The 11012-nt window shown below is 42.4% G+C and overlaps 1 pseudogene; it reads right to left on the reverse strand.

The window, feature by feature from the left end:
* LOC137848776 (cysteine protease ATG4A-like) overlaps positions 1–7728 on the reverse strand; it is a 63800-nt pseudogene extending 56072 nt beyond the window's left edge.
* Positions 7729–11012: the final 3284 nt, after the last annotated feature.

Consider the following 11012-nt stretch of genomic DNA (forward strand, 5'->3'; position numbering starts at 1 on the left):
GGGTGAGAGGAAGACTACAAGCCTTCAGCATGAAAGACCCCTAGAGACCCCCAGAGGAGACTGGTGCGCATGCTCCAGTAGGAGGAACTGGACCCCGGAAGCTAATTATAATAATCTATTTTTTTTAGAAGTTGTAATGAATATGTATTAGTCTAGGCGCATAAAAATCAGCTGCTTGATGTAACTGGTGTGCGTCCTGGTGGAGCAGAGACTCCTGGTGCACCCAGCGCTGTTTGCTTACCTCTATTCCTTTATATTCTTTTAATAAATCCTATTTTTTTATTTAATCCTAATTTGAATCCTGAGCTATTTACAACAATATTTTCTGCTTTTTAAAAGAAAGTTGCTTGCATAGAACTCTCCTCAAGTTTTCTGTTGATCAATAGCACAAAAGACAGATCTATCAGCTCCTCCAAAGGGGGAAAAAAAAAAAAAAAAACGCATCAGATTTTGAAGGACAGGTTTTGGTCAGGAAAAAAGGTGTTCCTCTTCAAAGAGAAGTTACCTTCTGTCCTGTATTTCAGTTATTTACAAACTGTTTTTTTTTTTTTTAAATAAATGCCTTTAGAGGTTGATGGTACTTTACATTCAGACGTCTGGTGCTTAGCTTAACAGCTGCATGCAGAAACATCCTCAAGTCTGTTTCCTGTGGCAGCCAGCACCTTCTGTTCTCCCTAGATCAGCAGGAGCTAGAGGCCTGCAGCAGCACTTACAGAATCAGATCTTTAAGATAGCAGGGACTAACAGTCATAATTAGAACACGCAATCTATTATGTCAAACAATAAAAAAGGATCAGGAAGCAAATCATTGATACATCACTACAATATGGCAGTTAAACCTTAGTCATTTAGTGAGAATTAGAAGTTAAAAGCAAGTGTCACCCAGTAACACCTTCAAGTGTGTATGTTTACACCCATTTTCCAACTGGCAGGGTTTGTGGCTGGTAAAGTGCTGAACAATTTCCAATTAGCAATTCAGTAGTATTGCCTTACCCTGATGCTTTAATGCATTCTTCTCTTATGGCTCATACAATTTGTATACAAAGGAAAATGCAAAGGAAAATTTTACAAAAAACAGACAATAAAAACCAGACTTTATAAAGAACAAATCGAGATGCTAAGTTCCCACTCTTACCTTTTGTACAAGACTACGCCAGTTATCAAAATCACATTCTTCTTTGCAAAAGAAGCCCTTAGGGGAAAAAACAAACACACAGAGTTTTACCTTTGCAGATGGTAGGTATGTGGTACCAGCAGGTAAGGCGGTTTGACCTCTGATACAGTAATGCCCTGTACGATCAGTAGATATAAGACTCCAAATATGTGGCAGCTCTAGGGAGAGAACCCACGGGGAGAACAAGGCCCTGCAAACCCCTAACGAAATAGTCAAGCAAAAAATAGCAGCAGCTCCTGTGTGCTCCTCCATGGAGCGCCACCCAGTTCCTACAGTCCAGGTATCAGCAGAAGCTGAAAACTTGTAGATGATGGACCACCTAAGGAACATTTCCATTCTGGTATCTATACTGAAAATATTTGCTCTTCATTATGATTTTGTCTGTCTCGTTGCGTCATGCCACATTTTGCACAGTTACGTAGTAAAGTATTAAAACAAAACAAAACAAAAAAACTTTCTAAAAAGCAGCAGTATTAAAAAACAGGTATGTGAATGAATGACAGATACCGGTATCTTTACAGATTGTTTAAAGCTTTAGAAACACATCCCACTGGTGACAACTGCCAATCACCCAATCACAGGATACTGGCATGGGATCAGATCCAATTTTTTCAAATACCACAGTACCCCCATGACATTTTGGGTGAATTACAAATAATACATTTGTATTTGTAATTTTGGGTGAAATACAATAATTCCACTTAAACATTTTCAACTTATGATATAAAGTAAGTTTAAGTAACTTGTCTAGAGGTGACCAAACATAAAGTAGTGATAGAATAAAACACGTAAACCTGTTTCAGTTCCTTGCTCTGACCATTATAATGCCTCATGAAAGAAGTAAAAGCTGCTCAGTAAAGAAAACAAAGCGAGCTCCCTACAGTACAGACAGCTCCCCACTTGCCCTAAGATTCTCCATGTAGTTATGTACAAACTACTATGTGTTGATCACAGAAGACAGCTTTGTGATCTTGGTTCTGTTCAAGGAGATGCATTGCTGCCCTTACCAATGTAGAGAGACATTACTTCGAGATAAAGTACATGCATTCAAGATTTCCTGACACTTACTAAAGCTACTGAAGGGTCCAAATTCATGATCTTCATTCTATGTGGGGCTTCCTGGCAGTGGAAACTCTCATCGTCAACCGTGCCATTTTCTTCTGAATCTACAAAGCTTTGAGTGGTGTGAGGGTCCAGATAGATCAGCTCATTGCCTGGATGGGTAAAAGCCGTATGTTAAAAATAAGCAAGTGACATTAATAAGCACTTGGTCCAGAACTGTAAAATAGAAATTAGATTGCCATCGCAGTCAGTATAATCTAGACTTTCCAGCTAGGGATTCTTTAAGAGAATCGGAAGGTTTAGACACAGCGTTTCCCACAGGGTATTTAGTATAACTTCCTATTGTGACCTATTACTGTAATTTTTTGGTTGGTTATGTTCTATCTTTGTCACATACTTTTATTTTTCCATGTGAGATCCAGTACTTTTTTTTTTTTTTTTTAAAAAAAAAAAATCTCAAGTGTTGTAAACACTAACATTTGACAGATTAAAAGGTACAGGATGTTCACAGATGCAATCTGTAATCCCATTAGGCATTCATTCAAAAATTGGAACAAAAAAGCCTAACTAAAACAGGTTAGGTTTTACAAAAGGACAAAATAGGGTTGCAAAATTTTGGCCCAAAGTGGGGTGAAATCTGAAGGAATGCATTTTAAATTAATTAGAGCAATACTTAATAACAGAAGGTATGCAAAAGGTGAAAAAGATACTGCTATCAGAAGCAGTTTTGAAATACAAGAAAATAAGAGTGACATTTGACCAATACACTTGTCAAATGCTATCAGCTATTCTCAGTATGTTGCTCTTGTTGATGTCATCACTTATTTTTACACCTAGCTTTGCTGTTAACTTTCTGCTCCTGTTAAGGATCATCTCATACTGTTTCTAAACTCTTTTAGATATGCTTCTTCATTTATTTTATTCTATTCTCATCTTTCTTTACTTCTAGAGGTTCACGCTTAGACTCCTTACTATTTCCCCTTCAAAAAATGTTCTCTTTTGATCATCTGCACATTTGGAATAAGTTTCTTTTTTCCTTACCTAAAAATCCTATGAAATAATAGGCATTATTTGGTTTCCCTCCTAATGCTCCCAAAGACTGTGGCATCTTAAAGCATTCCTAGGAGTTCAAAAGGAATAAAGGAAATTGTAATTCATTTCTTTACTGACATCACAGATACCCAAACTTATTTGACAGTAACGAGCAATGAATTGAAAGAAAACCTTACTTTAAATGCATCAATATATACGGGATTTATGTGATTTATCCCTAGTCGTAGAGGTATAATAAGCAAGAGGGCTTTCCAGCCTGTGCAGAGTCCTCCTGCGTTCTTGCTTCGGCCAAGAGCACTTCTGTGCAAATGTGCACTGCTGTGGGACGCGCTGCTGCTCTGAGGAGGGCACCGGCACATTTTTTCTGCGGGAATAAAACTAGAAATCAGTCAACGCACAGAGGAACACAAAGCAGATCTTCCTCTCAGTAGTGAATTAAGCTAGTTTGCCAGCGATCTTTATAGGGCACCCAAGACAAAACGAGCCGGGCATGGCAATTACAGCTATTTAGTAGAAGTAATTCTAGCAGACAGTATGTGCTGGCACGTCCAAGTGAGACGTTAGATCAATGATTGGGGGATGACAATTTAAGACTGCAGTGACATGTACTATTAATGTTATTAATACTGTCAAGCTTTGCCTATAAAACGCCAGAGAAATGAAATGGCAGCAATGATGACAGTAGAAATTCTTCAAGGAGCTCTTCACATCCAGTGATGTGAGCACGAAGTTGGCATCAGGGATCAAAAAAACACAACTGAGTTTGTATGTCCTTCTTCCCTCTTCTTACCCTTGCAAGACAAACCCATGGCCCCCCAAGTATTTGTTCATGTTTAGATACATGCTGGCAAATGGAGTCAAATCAGAAACTGTTACCAGAAAACTGATGAGGTGTCACTTACTGATGTCTTCAATGACCACCGTATTGCCCATAGATACATAAACTGCTAATGAATTCCATTCATCAAATAAAGCAAGCTTCCTAGAAAACATTAAGGTACTAATTAATATAAACTAGTTGGATCAAAAGGGTAGCTTTACGCTCAGAACCATTTATTTTATTTTTTTTTCTTAAGAAAAAACATCCTTTCTGCATTTTTTAAAGTCTCCATGTAAGAAAAAGAAAACTTTAAACATTAAATGTTTAATATCTTTAGAAAAATAGGTACTGAGTGGTACCAGGAAAAACATATGTGCTGCACCATGTGCAAACTGTTTTGTCTTACTGCTAAGTGCAGTGACAGTAACAGTTCAACTACATCAAGTTTATTACTTTTTATTGCACTCGACAGTCTCTGCAATGGGTTCTTGCCCAATTGTGTCTTTTCTCATCTGGAAAAGAAAAAAATTCCTATGCCAGTTTTGCAGATTACTTTTTGCTTAAGAAATTCCACTGAATTCAGTGGAATTACTTCTGCCTGAGCCTGCGTGCACAGCAGAAATGGGGCATTAAAAGCTAAATCAGCTAAGGGTTTGGGGCACCAAAACTTCAGTGGGAGACAGCAGCACACAGTTTTATGTCCACTTCTGCAAAATCCAAACCTTTGGGGAAGGGAGCTACACTCTTAAGCTGCACTGGCAGAATTAGCTGTTTCAAATAAGCCAGAAAGAAATGGGGGTGAGCGTTTCACCATGAAAAACTTGGCCATGAAAGATCTGGAGTCCAGGGCATGCTTCAGCTCCCCTCCCTCTTCAGATCATGTGCCTGTTCCAGGGTGTCAAAGACTTGCTGCTGAGCTCGCAGGACCTGTAGCCTAGCCCCTGCCTGAGGTAAGACACCTCCACGTACCCCTGGAGAACTGAGCAGCCTCAGTTCCTTTCAGTGTGGCTCCCAGACTATGAGGAGCTGCCCGTCTTTATCCAGTAGCCTTGCTGGCAGAACTGCTGCTCAGAAAGGGAGGAATTGCAGCTCAGTTCCCTCCTCAGCCGAGATGGCTTCTCTCTGATGTTTCACACCACCACTCCGACCTACACGGTGGCACTCTCGACCTGCCAGAGCTGTGCCACTGTGCAGAAAGGAATATACATCTGTGGTGTGACTGGTGAGGGCATGCAGACGGCATAGCAGGAGACTTTCCTGCAGTTTCTTCTCCTCAGGCTCTTCCTTTATTAAAATTTAGAGGTCACCCATTCCCAACTCAGTACCTGCACACCCAGCTGTGGCATGACATTCCATGCTGCACTTGTAAAGAGATGGCAAGTACATTCCTGACTGTGGGACAGGGGGAGATGCAGCTTTCAAAACTCTGCCTGGGCCTTGTCTTGGCTGCCCCAGGGGAATACGTTCTGAATGAGACTGGTATGATCTCACTTACTTTAGTACTTGAGCAACTGTATTTGGTCCAAACCATTCTCCAATTGACTTCCCCTCTCCAACACCCACCTGTGCTGTTTTCACAGTGAAAAAAAGACACACGTACACAAAATCAAAGAAAAATGAGACCATAAAGAATGTGGGAACAATATACAGTAAATATCGTGACTGTCAAACATTCTAGAGTAACTGCAACCTGTATTTAGCAATAACAATTATTTTCTCAATCTATGCTCTTTTCAAAACTTAGGGAGTGCCAGTTTCTTTAATAAACAAAAGGCTTCTAAACTATAATGAGAATTACAAGTTAACAAATGTTAGTGCCCTTTATTACAAATTACAGCAATAAGCTACAAGACTGTCTATTCTAACATTACTGACTCTGGTACCCAAGGCTTACAGAGTTTATCAAGAGCTAGATTCTAGTACATGGCTTTATTTAGGTCTCAGGGAATGTTTCTGTACTACTAGTCTTTGCGCCCATCTGCATACCTTTTTATTTTTATATAAGCATACACATTGTCTTCACATCCACTTTTTAAAATTATGAATTAACATACTGCAAATTAGTGATTCAACACAGTAGAAATTTCAGTGGAAAAAAACCTGAAAGTTTATGTTTGTTCTTACCCATCTGGTGGATTGACTAACAGCAAGCCTTCCTGTCGAGAAAGCATCGTAGGATTCTGTGATATTCTTCTGGTTGTTTTTTGTGTTTTTCCCATTGCCAATCTGAAAGGAAAAATTGATATAGAATAAAAAATGGTGACATTTTCATTACACTGATCAAATGTCTAGACAGCAGAAAGCTTTATAATGAGATGTTAAAAGACATTTCAATTCATCTCGAATATTTACATTTTGTGTAGAGCTCCTAGAATTCCAAGCTTGTTATTTATCATCAAGCTGCCCTTTATCATCATAGGCTAGATTGTAAAAACAGGGAAAATAAAACAAAACAAAAACATCAACTGCAAACATATTCTGACGGATCATGCTGCGTGTTGATAGCCATTCCAGTATCTCTGAGCTTCCAAGATTATTTAAAAGTACAGGCTGTGTTTAGACCTTGTTGGATTTCTAAGCACCCATTAAATAACAACATAAGATCCATACAGAAAGTCCAAACACTCCACTGGCAGCATCCTGGGATGTGACATGCATGCTTAAGAGCTTTCACCAGGGGGGTTTGGACCTCGTGCTGCTGACAAGTGAGGAGTGAAGAGAAGGGTTAAGAGCACTGTCCCACGGTGGCAGGTTTTCCCTTGGCCTCAACTTGGGTGTTACACTAAAAGGTTTATAAAATAATGGTGACAGGATTCCCCATTTGTTCTCCTTCTATGCCTATTTCTCTGCTTCAGGCTGGGATGATTTCACCCAGCTGAATATGAATTGATTCATTAGGAACTGTTACCAGGGCATCAAAGAAAGTCTCACTAATAAATTCAGGGTTTGTGCTTTTAATGGAGTACTTACGAAGAAGCGTCTGCAGACAATACCGAAGTTCCCTCAGGACCAGCACTCACCTCTCCCTAAGTGTCTGCAGATCAGTGCTTGGGCCAGCATCATCTGCCCGCATCGCAGCATACATCCCCAGCCAGCGTCCGACGAAGGACCCGTGCCTCCTGTTAGGAAAGTTCATCACAATCAGTGCAGGCTTTCAACTGGGTGCAGCACCACAGAGGACATTTCAGAGTGCTAGAAAACAGATAGGGCTGCTGAAGCCTCCATGAACTGTCCTACAGATAAAAGGCACAGAGCAAGACTTTGGTTCCATGCTGTTGGTCTAATTCTAATCTCTGCATTGCACAAATAAACACAATTCATTTATTCCTTGTGGAGCTGACTTACTCTTTTCATTCTTCAAGCAGCATTCACAAACGATTTACTGCATGCTATACAACATGATCACCTGTTTACATACAGACATAAATAAACACTGATTTTAATAATCTTCATGTTTGCATAAACAGTTAAAATGATGCTCAAAATGCGCTGATACTCTAGAAATATTTCCCCAGCCTACGATGCCATCACTTATCTTGCTATTTAATTTAGAACAATGCAGCAAATCTGCAGTATACTCACCAATAGGCGAAAACTTTCTTCTATACGTAAACCACACGTAAACCACAGTAAACCACACGTGAACACACCTTGGCTTATTGTCTGACTTTGGCTTATGGTGCGTCTGTTGCTGTGTCCAGCACAGTGCAGCCCCTAAATTGCTACCAAAACCTTGCCACAAACCTCAATCCCCCTGTTAAAAGAGACCCTCTTGTTTGTTGCCCTTCTTTCGACACTCTCTAACAGGTTTATGTCTTTTTCTTATACTGCGGAGCCCAAAACTGCACTCAGTACTCAGTACATGGAATACCAACAGAGACTGCCTGGCATTTTCTCTTCTCTGCAGAAGCTCTGTTGCTAACACTGTCCAGAAATCACCACTGTCACAGACAGTAGTAGCATTCCCTCCTCCCACAGTTGGTTCTTCCCCCCAAGACTTAGACACCACCCAGAAAAAGAAGAATAATAATACTAATAAAATAAAATAAAATAAAATAAAATAAAATAAAATAAAATAAAATAAAATAAAATAAAATAAAATAAAATAAAATAAAATAAAATAAAATAAAATAAAATAAAATAATAAAATAGTCAAAAGCCATCAGGAAGGCAGTGGTGCAGACTGTGGAGAGCCTGGGTTCAAATCCTTCTTCTGTGAGGCTCTGAACCTATATCCCACCACAATCTCTCTGCTAATGTATGGCAGGGAAAGGAGGAAGAAAGAACATATCTCCTGCACTTTCCATTTATTGTTGACTGACAATTCTGTAGAGTTATAAAGCCTCAATCAGTGAGATACAGGGTTCTTCTCACATTGTCTCACTGTGCCCTAAGCGGAACAGCTCTCATTTAATAGATGCTTCACCACAAAATCATGAGTCATCTGCAGTTTTGAACTTTTCTGGGATCAAGTCCCTTCAGATGGTTGAGGAATCTGCTCCAGCACCTATGTAAACTGGTGCTCTACTAAGCTAGTGAGTGAACAAGAGAGAAATCCTCTGCTAGATGACTTGACAAATTGGGTCTGAAAATAGTGTTGAGGCAGAATAGTCCACGATTTTTGCCTTGGGTGCACAGAGGGATTGGGTGTTGTAGACTTCTTTTATTCTTCATTAAGATAAACATTTTCAAAAATGTGCTTGTTCAACCTTGCTCCCACTGTGTGCATGGGAGGGAGATAACTGAAAGTGGGGAGCGTTGCTTGGATCCTGCAAGTGGCTGAGGTCCGGTGGGGTTGGAGGCTTTCTTCCTCCTTTTGGAAATGCAAAGCAACCCTGCACCTCCCCTGCACTTGCAGGAGGATCGTGACAGCCCAAAGTACAGCGGCTTTGTAATTGCTGCATACACTTCGATCGGATTTACGTGGCAAGGGTTTGGTAGCAGGGGCCTGCAGGGATGGCGTCTGTGAGAACAGTCCAGACAACAGCCAGCTCCAGATAGCTCCAAAAGGGCCCCGGCGCTTGCCAGAGCTGAGCCAATAAGCGATGTTGTTTGCACCTCTGGGAGAGCAGATGTAAGAAGGGGGAAATACTGCTGCACAACAGAAGCTGGAAGAGCAAGGAGTGAGAAGCAGCCCTGCAGCCCCCAAGGTGAGTGCAGCAGGAGGCAGGAGGTGCTCCAGGCTCACAGCAGCAGTTCCCTTGCGGCCTGTGCAGGGAGAGGCCCCTGGTGGAGCAGGCTGTCCCCCTGCAGCCCATGGGTCCCCCGTGGAGCAGATCTCCACGCTGCAGCCCCCCTGTGGCTGGAGGAGCCCCCAGTGGAGCAGGTGGCTGTGGCCTGGAGGAGGCCGCGGCCTGTGGAGAGCCCCCGCAGGAGCAGGCCCCGGGCTGGACTGGAACAGGCTGTGCTGAGCCTGCTTTGCCCGTGACGCTCCTTGTGGAGTGATCTCCCTGTCCTTCTGGCAGCCCTTGAGCCCTTTCCAGCCTCTTTTCTCCCCTTGGCGTTGGAGGAGGGGCAGGGAGAGAGCGCTTGTGCTGGAGCTCAGCTGCCCAGCTGAGGAAAGCCACCGCGGTTTGCTCTCTCTTGCCGCTGCTGCAGCACGCTGGTAGCAGCCAGCAGCGTCTGTTCTTCAAGCCTCAGCAAGCCCACAGCATCTTCCTTGAAGGGATCCCTTTCCTTCACACCTGCCAGGCGCCGCCTCCAGAGGCTGAGGGCTTGTGCCCCGTTTGCAAGCGCTTTCTCAGTGCCCCCTTCCCCAGAGAAGGATCCCAGCTGCTTGGCTTCCCTGCCCTCTGCTGCCAGGCTCCCGCAGCTGCTATCCCAGCAGCGCAGCAGCCAGCTGACAATGTGCTCGCCTGGAGGACAGCTGCAATCTTGTCCCATGGCTCGCAGCTCGCCCAGGGATGGGGATCACCTGCTTGATGCTGCTTTTCTCTCTGCTCTCCTTTCCAACAGCCTCCTGTTCCCTGGGATGGCCCTACCTTGGGGTAGGCTGCCTTGCCTTCCTCTTGCTCCTTCCCCTTCTTGGGAGGACTTTCTGCCCTTCCGAAACGAGATGACTTCTGCATGCATTCCTTCCCCTTGTGTGTATTGGCGCCTGAGACAGGACCGGGGTAGTCCCCGGAGCCAGCTTTTAGGGCCTGTGCCAGGCTTGGAGGGGCTGCAGGGAACATGCCAGGGGCTCGAGGGGCTGCAGAGCGAGTGACAAGGCTTTGAGGGGCCTCAGGTCCCAGCGCAGTGGTTGAAGTCGATGCAGGGAACATCAGAGTTGTTGGAGGGGCTGCAGGTAAAATGCCAGGGGTTGCGGGGGCTGCAGGGTGCGTCACAGCTTTGCATCAGGTCAAGACGCATTTTCCTATAACCAGACATTTCCTCCTGAAGGGGCTGAAGAGCATGGAATGGTCTTCAAAATGCACAGAGCAAACCCCAGCAAACGTAGAGCTGCTGCTAGCAAGTAGGTAACTTTATTGTTCCTGTTGTTAATTTTGTTTCACAACAACAGATGCAAATATGTATCTTGAGTTGAGGGCAAAGGTGACCTTGGATCTGAAGCACACAGGCGTTCGCTAATGTACCCCATCCAGAGTGAATCCAGAACGACTCCGAAGGAAAAATAAAGTCCAAACCAATGCGTTGTGATAAAGAGAGTTTAATAGGGTAGAAAAGGAAGAGAAACAAACAAAATAATAAATAATGATATTTATAATTTATAATATATTAATATATAAAACTATTTAATACTAATAAATACTAAGACTTATAATTTTATAATAATAAAACAATGCCATACTGTACAACACAGTCAATAAAGTGGATTTAATTAAATAAATAATAAAACCAACAAATTAAAGGAAAATTAACAAATTTAAATTTAATAAAAATAAAACCCATTTTTCCCATTCC

The sequence above is a fragment of the Anas acuta genome (assembly GCF_963932015.1).
Source record: "Anas acuta chromosome 4 unlocalized genomic scaffold, bAnaAcu1.1 SUPER_4_unloc_1, whole genome shotgun sequence".
Lineage (NCBI taxonomy): Eukaryota > Metazoa > Chordata > Aves > Anseriformes > Anatidae > Anas > Anas acuta.